An 11,584-nucleotide genomic window follows, 5' to 3' on the forward strand; every position below is an offset into this window, starting at 1 on the left:
TTTCTCGCGACTCTCTTGCAGCTCTGTGACCACAGAATAACAGACGAAACAGAGTGCATAAACGGCATAAGGGTGAAGTTATCATTCTAGTGCTACTATTTTTTATTTAGTGTTCTGTCTGACGACAGGTCCATATGAACAGGATCCTTCCATCCTTTTCTCGGACTGGGACCTGTTCATATACGTTCTTGGCAGATGATACAGAAGTGGTTTGCCATTGCCTTCTTCTGTGTGTGAATGGAGTAATTGTTGGGATGCCACGGAGAAACCGGGGAAGCCCCCGGAGGAAAACTCCGTGTTGCCTAGACCACGGTCTTGCCCAACACAAGTTATAAATTCGGGCACCGCCGGGAATCGAACCTGAGACCCCAGGATTACAAGGCCAGCGTTCTAACCGGCCTAGTGCTACTAGGTCTAAATAAAAGAGGAAGAATGCAAGATCATACATCTGACATAATTTGATACACAAAATAATTTTTAAAAAAGTGTCAAGAGTTATAAAATTCTTAGGTAAAGATAAAAAGAACGCGGAACTTGGCAAGAAACTCAACAGGAAGAAAGCCGAGTCTTAACTTCGTAACGCATAGGGCAGTATAACGTCAAATTTCGAGACTAGATGTGGTGGAATCCGGTTCGAAACTCGGTCTGGTTACCAACTACCCTGACTGAAACTATCCTTCAGTCTTTCCAGGTGAGTGTGGGGACAGTACCAACAAAAAGCTAAGACCACCTCATTCCAGACAGGCCCTTTACCCAGTGAAAATTAATCACTATCTTCTCAACTGCCTCAGACGACGCTATATGCATAACCTCTGCATTCGAAATAGTGTCATTCAGAAAAACCTTAAGGATAATCAAGCATTCTTTACAATCTGTTCGCAATATAAGGGCCACTGTCCGTCACGCCTGACTGGACGAGTGCACTGTTCGTGCCATGAGGGAAAAATTGGAATTAAATTCTGAAGGAGGCGACTCTGGTAGCAAAAAAGTCATCAAATACTGTTGTGGGCTCTGTGCGGAGTCTGCATTGCGAGGGAGATTGGTGTCAGGCTATCGGTTTTGTTTCACTCCCGTCAAACTTGACGGGTCATACGCTCAGCTAGTAGACAATAAGATAAAAGATCAGCTAATGTTCGTAGTCGCTTTGAAACCGACCCAAGTTACTTACGTTACAGTACAAACATTAAACAGTCTCTTAATCTGAATACCCTAACTTACCATCCCATGTAAAACCCTTTCGTGTAACTGAATTTAGAACAAAACGCAGTTGCTATTCACATAATCTCCGAAAATATTTAATTTTTTTTAAATTTCACATACTTCCCCTATAATTCGTCATAAATTATAGTGTCTATCGGTCGTCATTTATTTAAATTGCAACCTCTTATTAAATTAACATCATTCTTTCAACTATCACCCATATTTCAAGTAGCGTCTTTCATTCTGATTCAAAATTCGTAACTGTACACACAGCCATCGCTTCTGTAAGTCGTATGGCAAAAGTAATAACGCAAAAAATAAATATAACGAGGATGTTACGTTCTGGATGCCATTCATTTGGATGTCCTTATTCATTTTCGCCTCAACTCATTTCTTTAAAAAAAAAACACGAAATCTTACAAAAGTAGCAATTTATTAAAATAACTCACACAAAAATGAACATAGTCTATCACATTTAAAATTGTTACGGTTAATCTTTCATCATTTTGAAATTGTCTTTCGTGTTCCCCTTCTTCTAAAAAGAATAAATGAATTAAATAAAGTAGAATAAAGTATGTGAGACGTTAAATTAATTCTTCGTCTGTAGCTGAAAAAACAAGTGAAGTTGGAACAGTTGACAATCAAACAGATGAAGCCTGAGTTTGAGTAAACGTTATTCTCTTTTTTACTGTTCAATATGGCGCCAAGAATCGAGACAGTGACGAAAAGGAAACGGGGGAGTAAAGCTAATCAGTTCCTTATTTAAGTGTATTCTTTTTTCTCCTGTTTGCTAATCTTATATTCTTCTGTTTCATCCAACAAGTTCCATAGCTTGATACAGATTAACACTCAAGGAAAGAGGAAAACTGGACTGATTATTTTTGTGTCGAAACTAACTACTGGTCTGAAGCGTCGAATTCTTCATGAGGAGTTTCAAACTTCTTGTTCACACCCGAAGCTTAAACTACCATATACAATGGACAAGTATAAAGTTAGGTTAAAATTATGTTCTTCATAACAGTAATGTTTATACAGAGATACATTTTAAGATATATTTTGTCAAAGAACTGTTTTATCCATTATTTTGTTTGGAAGTACAATGTTGTTTCTTAATATGAGAAATAATATAAATGGCACGTATAGGATATAGAAAACTAAGTGCTTAGGTAAAGCTCCAGTGATGGGATTTTGTGTACTGTACACCAAAAAAAAGTGCTTTTAATACTGACAGTGTTTACATTTGATAATGCTCTTATTGTTTTAAAATATCTGAAACAATGGTATTATTTTAATAATTATTTAATCAAGAAAGCAATAATACTGTGTTATATTAATGGTTACAACATCAACATCAACATGGAGGGAGGCTATCAACTTGTACTCAGCTTCCGTTCCTTCTGAAAACATTTTCTGATGGTGGAAATGTCAAGAGGTGAAGGTTCAGACGACCAAAGTTGTCTCGATTTATTTTGAGGGTGGCGGAGAGCATTACGACAGATCATTTGCGTGAAAAGGATTTTGGATAACGACCCCCTCCCTCCAAAATTGTTTTTTATTGTCGAAAGAGGAATAGTGACTGGTCATTAGGGCCCGAAGACGGCACAAGGACGACTTTATGTTTTTTGATCTGTTAGTCAAGATAAATAGCGTTAATCCAAAGGAAATGGCTGCAAATTTGTAAAAACACAACAGTCACACCGCCGTGTAACAACACGGGAACGCGCACAAGAGCGTACTATAAACATAAAACTTTGGGTACTAACTGAGAAACGGAGGCAATTATATTACGAGAAACTTCATAAATTAGGTCTATATACTTAGCTATAATATTATAAACTTTAAAGAGATATGTCAAGCAGTATATACTCCGACCACAGGATATGTGAACTTCACAACAGAATAAAGACTTATCTTGTTTCCATCACCTACTATGTGAAACAGAATATTACAAAACAATTTTAAAAGCGAGAGTATGCCACAATTCCTGTTCACATATGTGCGTTCCCTCCGATACTACATGCTTCATCAGTGTCCTCTTTTTAAATTTGTTGCAGATATGTCAGCCATAATATATATATACGAGGCGCGTCCTCAAAGTAAGTTTCCCACTCGTCCCACAGGTAGCAAACCTTATATTGCGCGAAGCGACTGTGCGTACGTGATAGAGCAATGACGTAGCATGGCGCATGCACTAACGGCACCTCCCGCGTTCTCACAGTAGCATCGTTGCAGCTGTTGAAGATGGAGGTTCTTATTCCAGCTCCCGCCGACTGTGAAGTCCGGTCAGTGATAACGCTAGGCCGCACACGGCTAGACGGACAGCAAGTCTCCTGCAGGAGTTCAGCTGGGAGGTGTTTAATCATTCACCCTACAGCCCGGACCTCGCTCCCAGTGATTTCCATCTTTTCCTACACCTCAAGAAATTCCTGTCCTGTCAGCGTCAGCGTTTTGAGAATGACAGAGAGGCGGAGATGGTTGTCACACAGTGGTTCCAATCCCAGGCGGCAGACTTCTACGACACAGGTATTCAAAAGTTGGTCCCACGGTATGACCAATGTCTCAATTCCGGTGGCGAATATGTTGAAAAATAGCTGGACACTTGCTGTATCTGTTGCAATAAATATTTCCATGAAATTGTGTTTTGTTTCTGTAAACGGCCCCAGGGAAACTTACTTTGAGGACGCGCCTCGTATATATATCACACTGCACTTATTTATGAGCTACGTACCCTACATTTAATTAACTATACATCGTATACAGGCCTGCCTTTGCGGGAGAAACGAGAAGGTTGGTTTGCAGCTTCCTAAAATACATGAAGTTCCTCGCCATCTGATTCCTTTAATCAACTTGTCACCGCATGTTCGGTACGTGACTGTATTTCACGTTATGAATTCAGCCTTCTCGAGTCTTATTTTTAAAGAGAGGGTGCGGACTCTAGCTTTCGTGAATAAAATGCTGAGTGGCATATCTGGATCCAAGATAAAGTAACAAAAAGTGAGAAAATTACATAATGGGAGATTAATGACCATAAGACCTACTATTTCCCAAATACTCCTATGGATAAAAATTACGAAGAATGAATTGGGCTTTGCATGTAGCACACATGGGGTAAATAAGAATTAGACACAGAGTATTGATCAGAAAATATGAAGAAAAATAACGAGTTGGAAACATAAGTACAGATGAGAATATAATTCAATTCTAAATGGTTTTGACGACTTAAGTTCCATTAAGGTACGGAATTTCTTGAGTAGCTATTTAACTCTCAACTTTTAAAGTAGGAAGCTTGTATCTTAAAATGATGTTGGTCCATATCTCATGTGCCACTATTCCACAAACGAAATTCAGATACCAGAGATGTCGCTGATTCCAGTTTGGCGCTGATGTCTGAAAGGTTCTATCATCTCGCATCTAGCGTGACGAGATAAAGTAGCCTAATTGAACACCGACATGATGCCAAGATTAGTTCGAAACAAGAGGCAAATTAGTACAATCTTTTAAGTGCTACTAGGCAAAGTGTTAGAAGGACAGAAAGTTTGGAATAAATGCGGGTATGTTCCTTCTCTGAAGGAAAATATCTCAACGTCAGCTGATGCACAGGTTCAAAATTAATGGAAGAAAGTTTCTGGAACACCGCTGACGTCAAATTCCTGAGCGTTGATTCCAGAAACGGGAAAGTCATTTCTTTTTTTGCAGCTAGAATGTGAAACAAATGAGTTGTGCAAATCTACGACAAAAACTAGTAAACATTACCGATATACGCGATGATAGTGATGATGATAAACCCTAAATGCGCAACTTCGATCGATATGGATCCTTGATACAGATCGAAATATATGAGTATCAGATAAACGTATGAGAATTTCAATAGAATGATGATAATAATACGTCCTAATATAATTATAAATCATTCATAACCATAAGCAAAACAGTTACACTTACTGAGCCAGATAAAATATTTGCAACTAATTCAGGTCTCAGTAACACAGATACCGCAATACCGAAGACTCTATACTAAAGAGTCCTGGAGAGAATCATGAAACATTTCTTATTTCAGCCTTGCAACTCGTGCTGTTAATGCTCTCATGTACGTAACTCAAACGTGACGGACATCGGTTCTATTTAGGAGTATATATACACATAAACTCTCGTCCCCTACAGCTGCTTTGAATATGCCCTCATGTTTTCCATTCGAATCTCCTAGCAATATTTCCTGTCCAAGGCACTAATGAAATACAAGTTCTAATTCCTCGTAACAGTTCCCTTTATCTCATCACACTCACCTTTGGTCAGATTCCGAAGACATCCTATCATTAACTAACTCTACCTTCTTAATTTCCATTTCGAGAGCTACATCTGTGTTCCCTTTTTCACGGCAAAATATACAGTCTACACATAGTTCCCTGTTAGACGTTTTCCGTTGCCAGGCAACCTGGTCTCATGTGCTGCTAGTACATCAACATTCTGCTGGGAAGTTTTCACAAATCATGTTTACTGATTTTTTTTACAAGATATGCAGAAATATGACACAATTTTCAAATGAATTTAAGGCAAAAGTGATAGTTTCTCTAATTTACAGGTAATATAAAATATATGAAGTAAAGTAGTAATCATACTTCGATTATAATTGTTAGACTAAAAATCCTTGAAAATGGCACCAGAAAATTGTTCTTTGTTGACCTACGTAATAAACTACTGATTGCATTATAATTTACAAGTAGCATAGCTACGAAATAAAAAATAAATAAACAAAATTTTATACAAAGGGACATGAACGATAAATCCCAGTGCATCCGTTGTGGAAGAAATGTCCCTACTAAAGTTTCGAAATTTAGTTTGATCGCTTTAGTACGTTGACAGTTATGAATAACCAGCTTAGTTCGGTTGACCTTAAAACAAAAATATTACAATAAATTCGAAATAACTAACGGGGAAGTCCTCGTGGCCTGTTTCATAGTACCCTACCTCAACGACATTTGCTTCGAAGATTGGAATAATCCACAGCTTAAAATTATTCATTGTCAGTACTTTTTCCATCGTCTGTTCTTTAAAACCACGACGTTTCGGAGGCTGGTTCTGTCTCCGTCTTCAGGTGAGAGGTACCTACTCTGTTGGGTCTCTTAGATAGAACTAGTCTCTGTCACTGGACTAATTTTAAGTGTAAACTACCGTCGTCAAAACCATTTAGAACTGAATTAACCCACAGCCGTTTAGCGAAGGTAAGACGAAGGTAAACATTTTAGCAATTGTAACTGCTTACATAAGAACCTTCTGTTAATATGGTTCTAAGTGTTCGTTGATGGTGGAACTAGTTTCTTTTGCTGATTTCCTCAAACCACAACGAGATATCTAGTAAATAACATGGAAAGGGTTAATAAACAAAGTCCTCCACAAAACGAAACACAGTACTCACTGGGGAAGCAGCAATTGTTCCTCTCATTGTAAACAAAGAGATTGCGTTGATGACGGTACATTTTTTGGTGTCATACTGTTGTCACGCAAGTGTCTGAGGGAAGCTGCTAATGTGGGCATCTCTCTATATTTACTGAACCACACACTTACGCTAATGGAAACCGATTATCATTATGATTATGGCGATGATGGTAATGATAAATTTGCGTGTTGTGTGTTCAGAAGAAACAAAAGAAGACGCCATCACCGCATCAAGAAAAGACACAACAAAAGGAAAACAAATAGAAACAATTAAATAACTTCATACTAAATTATGTTTGGTGAATGACAGTGCAGAAACTTCGTGCGTTGGTCCTTACTGCATGGGAGTGCCTTCGGATACAGACTCGAGATGTTCCCTGTGCAGATTAAGCCCATGTTCCCAGAGGAGGTTCGTGACAAACAAATTTTGCAAGGACTTCGTATTAATAAGACTCCATGGCGTCATAACCCACAAGACTACAAACGACAAGACAAGGTGGATTCGCTAGGATCTCGCCTTTGCAAACAACACCAGCGACGTTGGAATCGGGTGTTCCCAGTGTTAAAACATGGGAATTTATCTGCTTGGGGATTCCATATGTGGGATTCCTCAGCCAGTTAAACTGGAGATTTAAATGTAATTGCACGACAGGTAACAGTATATACGACGTACACATTTTTATCATTGAATATATTCAATACATTTTTCATGGTACTGTATTAAGGATAAAACAAAAACAAAAAATGCACATGCAAATTAACATGTGTCCGGATATCAGCCAGTCCACCAAGAAGGAATTTATTTCTCACATCCATCGTTCGTGAGATATGGAATGGATTTGAATCCCAGGCAAAAATATTTAGACATAAATCTACATAAGCTACCTTGTAAACGGAAACTCAAAGAAAAACAAGAAAAAAAATTATTTCTGAAGAGCGCATAACAGGGAAAGTAAACTGTCGTTTCAAATGTCGGATACAGGTTGTCCAAAAATATATGCGAGAAGTTCTTTCTCAATCTGAAGTCACACTGAAAAATAAGGAAATTCTTATGTGCTCGCCAGTTCAATACGCGCAATGTCTAATTTGTAACATTTCCTCAAGTTACTCATAATAGGCCTACATTCACAACAGACCTGTATAGAAAGAAAATAAAAGATAAATTTATATTTTTACCTCCGTATCATACATTGTTAAGTCCACGACAGCCACGTGGTATCTGAATATTAACGTTGTCATCTAGACTTTGAAAGACAAAAATGAAAGAGACAACATTTAACTTTTTTACTTTGCTTACTAACAGAGTTAATAATCTCGTTAGAGGCTTCAAATTTTCAGCAATAAAATCATTATTTATAACGAATGAGATGATAAAGTTGCGTCATATTGTGATAAATATATATTTGTTTAAATATATATATTGTGATTAGACTGACAAGATTTAAACAAATTTATAACGAATGTTGATTAAATATCGTAAGCTCATATTCTTTGTGAAATTGTTACTGGTCACATAAGATTCTAAACGTGGTCGTCCAGGCACACGTACACAACTGGAGGCGACGTTACATATTGTAGGAATGGCTTCAATTTCCTGTCTTCTTTGTCGTCGATGATGTGACTTATTCCCTTCGACAGCCTCGAGAGGAAAAAAATCTGGAGGGATTGAATCTGGGGACCTTGCGAACCCTAGGTCTTTTGAGATAACCTTGCCTTCAAAATCCCGTAGCTCATGGTCTGCCTCATGGATCCATAGACATGTAGGTGGTTATCGTGTTGCAGGATAAATTTATCGCCTCCATGTTAGATAAGAAGTAAAGATGAAGGGGTTATATCATTCATTCTCCCATTAATTCATACATACATACCCTCCTTACCACATTTCTCTTAAAATGCAACAAATATGTGTCTTTTGTTTCCAAAGACACTTCATATTAGGACGTTTTAGTTCATCGTTAAGTTGAAGACATTCTAACGCACCTAAGACAACTTTTTTGGAACGATCTGTACACGCAATGATGGGGCATGACGATGCGAAAGATGGCGCATATCGATAAGCGGACACCTTTGTTGTGAATCGAGTTATTAAATCTGGAATGAATTGAGTTGTTCGGGCCCTTTGTTTCGATGAGTAACGGTGCTAGCCACGGTCATTGTCTCTCATCGCCTTCCATAATTAAAATTAATTAAACCTGGGCAGTTTTGCTTTGCTTAGGTTCACAAATATCTGTATTATTTGTCAAGATATCGACGGCTTTTAGATTGTATATCAAATCTAAAAGTTCGTGACGACGGTGAGTCATTTGAATCAAATATTTTCTTGGATATTTTCCATCGTCTAAGGAATAATAAAATAGAAAACGACGTTTCGGAGATAGAGCCCCATCTCCGAAACGTCGTTTTCTATTTTAGAATGTAGCCGAAATCGAAGCAAAATTTTTCAGTGCACCAAAGGCGGTGACTCACTCATAAATATGGCCGAATAAACAAATCTGTATTTGAACATGATTCTTAATACACCTAAAATACCCGCTCTTCAAAGATTCAAACTCTGAAAGAGAATGTCTATAAGGACCTGAGTTATCAAATGCAACGAGGCCACTACGAGTGTAGATAATATCCCAGTTTTAATCCGTTATTACCTCAAGTAGCCTAAATAAGTTATAGAGAAAACTTAAATTGTGTCTGTATGTACGTTTATAGCTCAAAAACGAGTCACCCGTATGCACCAACATCGACATTCTTAATTCCTGAGGCCTGGAAGAGATTTTAAAAGGACAATATCTCCGAAAAATTGACCTGAATTCCAGTCCCGATCAGAATGTTTACTGCAGCTTGGAAACTAAGCACAACAAAACACAGCCAAACAGAATATTTTTGTTTTGACGAGATTACAGCAACATTGGCCACAACCCCCCCCCCCCCCCCCCCCCCCCAAGAAAACTGTCCCGGTGAGAATGCTCCACGGTTTAGAAATTAAACATGGTAGAGGAACAGCGCCTAGACAAAAGTTATGTTTCGGGGAGGAGATTACAGAAACAGAAGGTCACACACTCTAAAACTGTCTTCGTACTGAGTCCGGTAAAGATGGTGGATTTAGAGATAACTTCGTCCTATGATATTCGATACGTATCAAATGATACATCATTTAAAACCAGGCAACTAACTCAATACTCTGAAAAATCTACACACTAACTTGTATAAAACAAATTATATTTTGATCCAATATATAAACCTACATGAAATGACAGGAACATAAAAGCATATTAAAAATAAATACCTCAGAGAAGTAAAATCTACCAATTATTTTGGGCTGTTACTGATACTAACTTCACTGGGACACAAACTGTAAAATTTAGAGTAACTTACAGCCCCAATCTATTTAAAATTAACAGAATGTCTAAAATAATTCAATTGCTTGTAATAATAGTATCTATTAGCCTATATGTTAGTACACTTAAATTTTTATATCGTGACTGATGAAATTACATGAAAAGGCGCAAATATATTACAGACAAAACTACCAGACTTCAGTTAAATTTAATATTATTCCACTAGCCAGTGAATTATTTTTCTCGATCTTATTATTTCTAGTGGATAACACAGAAACATTTCAAACAAACTGACACGAGACACGTATAACATTCATTTAACAAACACCAGACTCTATAAATACAAAAAAGGAGTTTACCATAATGTAATTACACTATTCAATAATCTCCCCCCACCCCACTATAAAAACCATGAAACATTACATAAAGAAATTCCAGCCAGCATTAGAGAGTACGTCATCTCACTCCTATTCCGTTGAAGAATTTACTCAACCAAAAACATTCTATTCAAATACATAAAGTAATAGCAACAAGTTCACTGATCTATAAATTAACTGATTAAAGTGTAAAAATCGTACAGTATCCATTTTGCCAAAATAAGGTGCTACATATTTCACAGTGAGATCCCAACAAATTTTGCAAGTATTTCTTCTACAATAAGAAAGCAATTAGAGACATAGCAGATAATCTGTAAATGTTTAAAGAGTTTAAAAAAATTGCCTCTAGCCTTTACTTTTTAATATTCCTGCATTACTGACAACAGGGTAAAACAGTACAAGTCCTAATAGTTCAGGAAGTGAGAACATTTATGCAGATATTTTATACTGTTTTATGAAACAGGTGCAGTTGTTCTTGGTATGTAGTAAGTCCCATGCCATGAAGACATACAGGGAAAGTTCTCCTTGACCTCACCACTAGATGGAGGTGGGCATTTAGTTACAGGTTAACAAAAATTTCTGAGTGTAGTAAAATTATATCTAACTCTATGTACAATGTAGAATTGGTATGAAATCATTTGTGTAATTGCACATGCAATTTAGTCCATTAGTGTGCTTTGTTCTTGGGGCATTTTCTGTAACTGTGTTGTTTTCTGAATGTGATATAATGTTCTCTGATTTGCTCTACAAAAAACTTCCTAAGCAGTATCTATATTAGATGTCATATATTTGTGACTCTTTATTTCACATAATACACTCTTGTAGTATTCAGCCATTATGAATTGTTATTTAAAATACCCCACATATAATACTGTTATTTACCCCATATCATTTTAACATGATGAATAAATGACAATATAATACAAGACAAATATGTTTTTGTACTCACCATCGCCCACGTGTCTTGCCATAGAAAGAAGTTCATTGAAGAACGACCTTGAAGATACGTTCATTTTTTCCCACGGCCCACATAAACTCACGACATGAAACAATTGATATTTTCTTGCCATAGTTAATGATTTCCTACGGAACAGCACAGTACTTCACATACACACTCGTTGTTTTCCAATATTCACGACGTTTACGAAATAAGGAACTTCAACTCTGAGATTCACACATTGACAGGAAGTTGTTTAAGATAATGTTACGATATTTTACCAATACGCAGCGCCACTTTCTGCT

General features: G+C 37.2%; 1 protein-coding gene across 1 annotated transcript in view; it reads right to left on the reverse strand.

Annotated features, from left to right (window-relative positions):
• The window catches only part of LOC110835993 (zinc finger protein rotund), a 427,918-nt gene extending 416,386 nt beyond the window's left edge, over nucleotides 1–11,532 (reverse strand). Inside the window, exon 1 of the mRNA XM_087349135.1 lies at nucleotides 11,292–11,532. The gene's annotated coding sequence lies outside the window, so the exon portion shown is untranslated. The remainder of the gene's footprint in view (nucleotides 1–11,291) is intronic.
• Between the last annotated feature and the right edge of the window lie 52 nt (nucleotides 11,533–11,584).

This window comes from Zootermopsis nevadensis, unplaced genomic scaffold (assembly GCF_977971745.1).
Source record: "Zootermopsis nevadensis isolate Lab colony 2312 unplaced genomic scaffold, Znev_1.0 Znev_ptg000015l, whole genome shotgun sequence".
NCBI lineage: Eukaryota > Metazoa > Arthropoda > Insecta > Blattodea > Termopsidae > Zootermopsis > Zootermopsis nevadensis.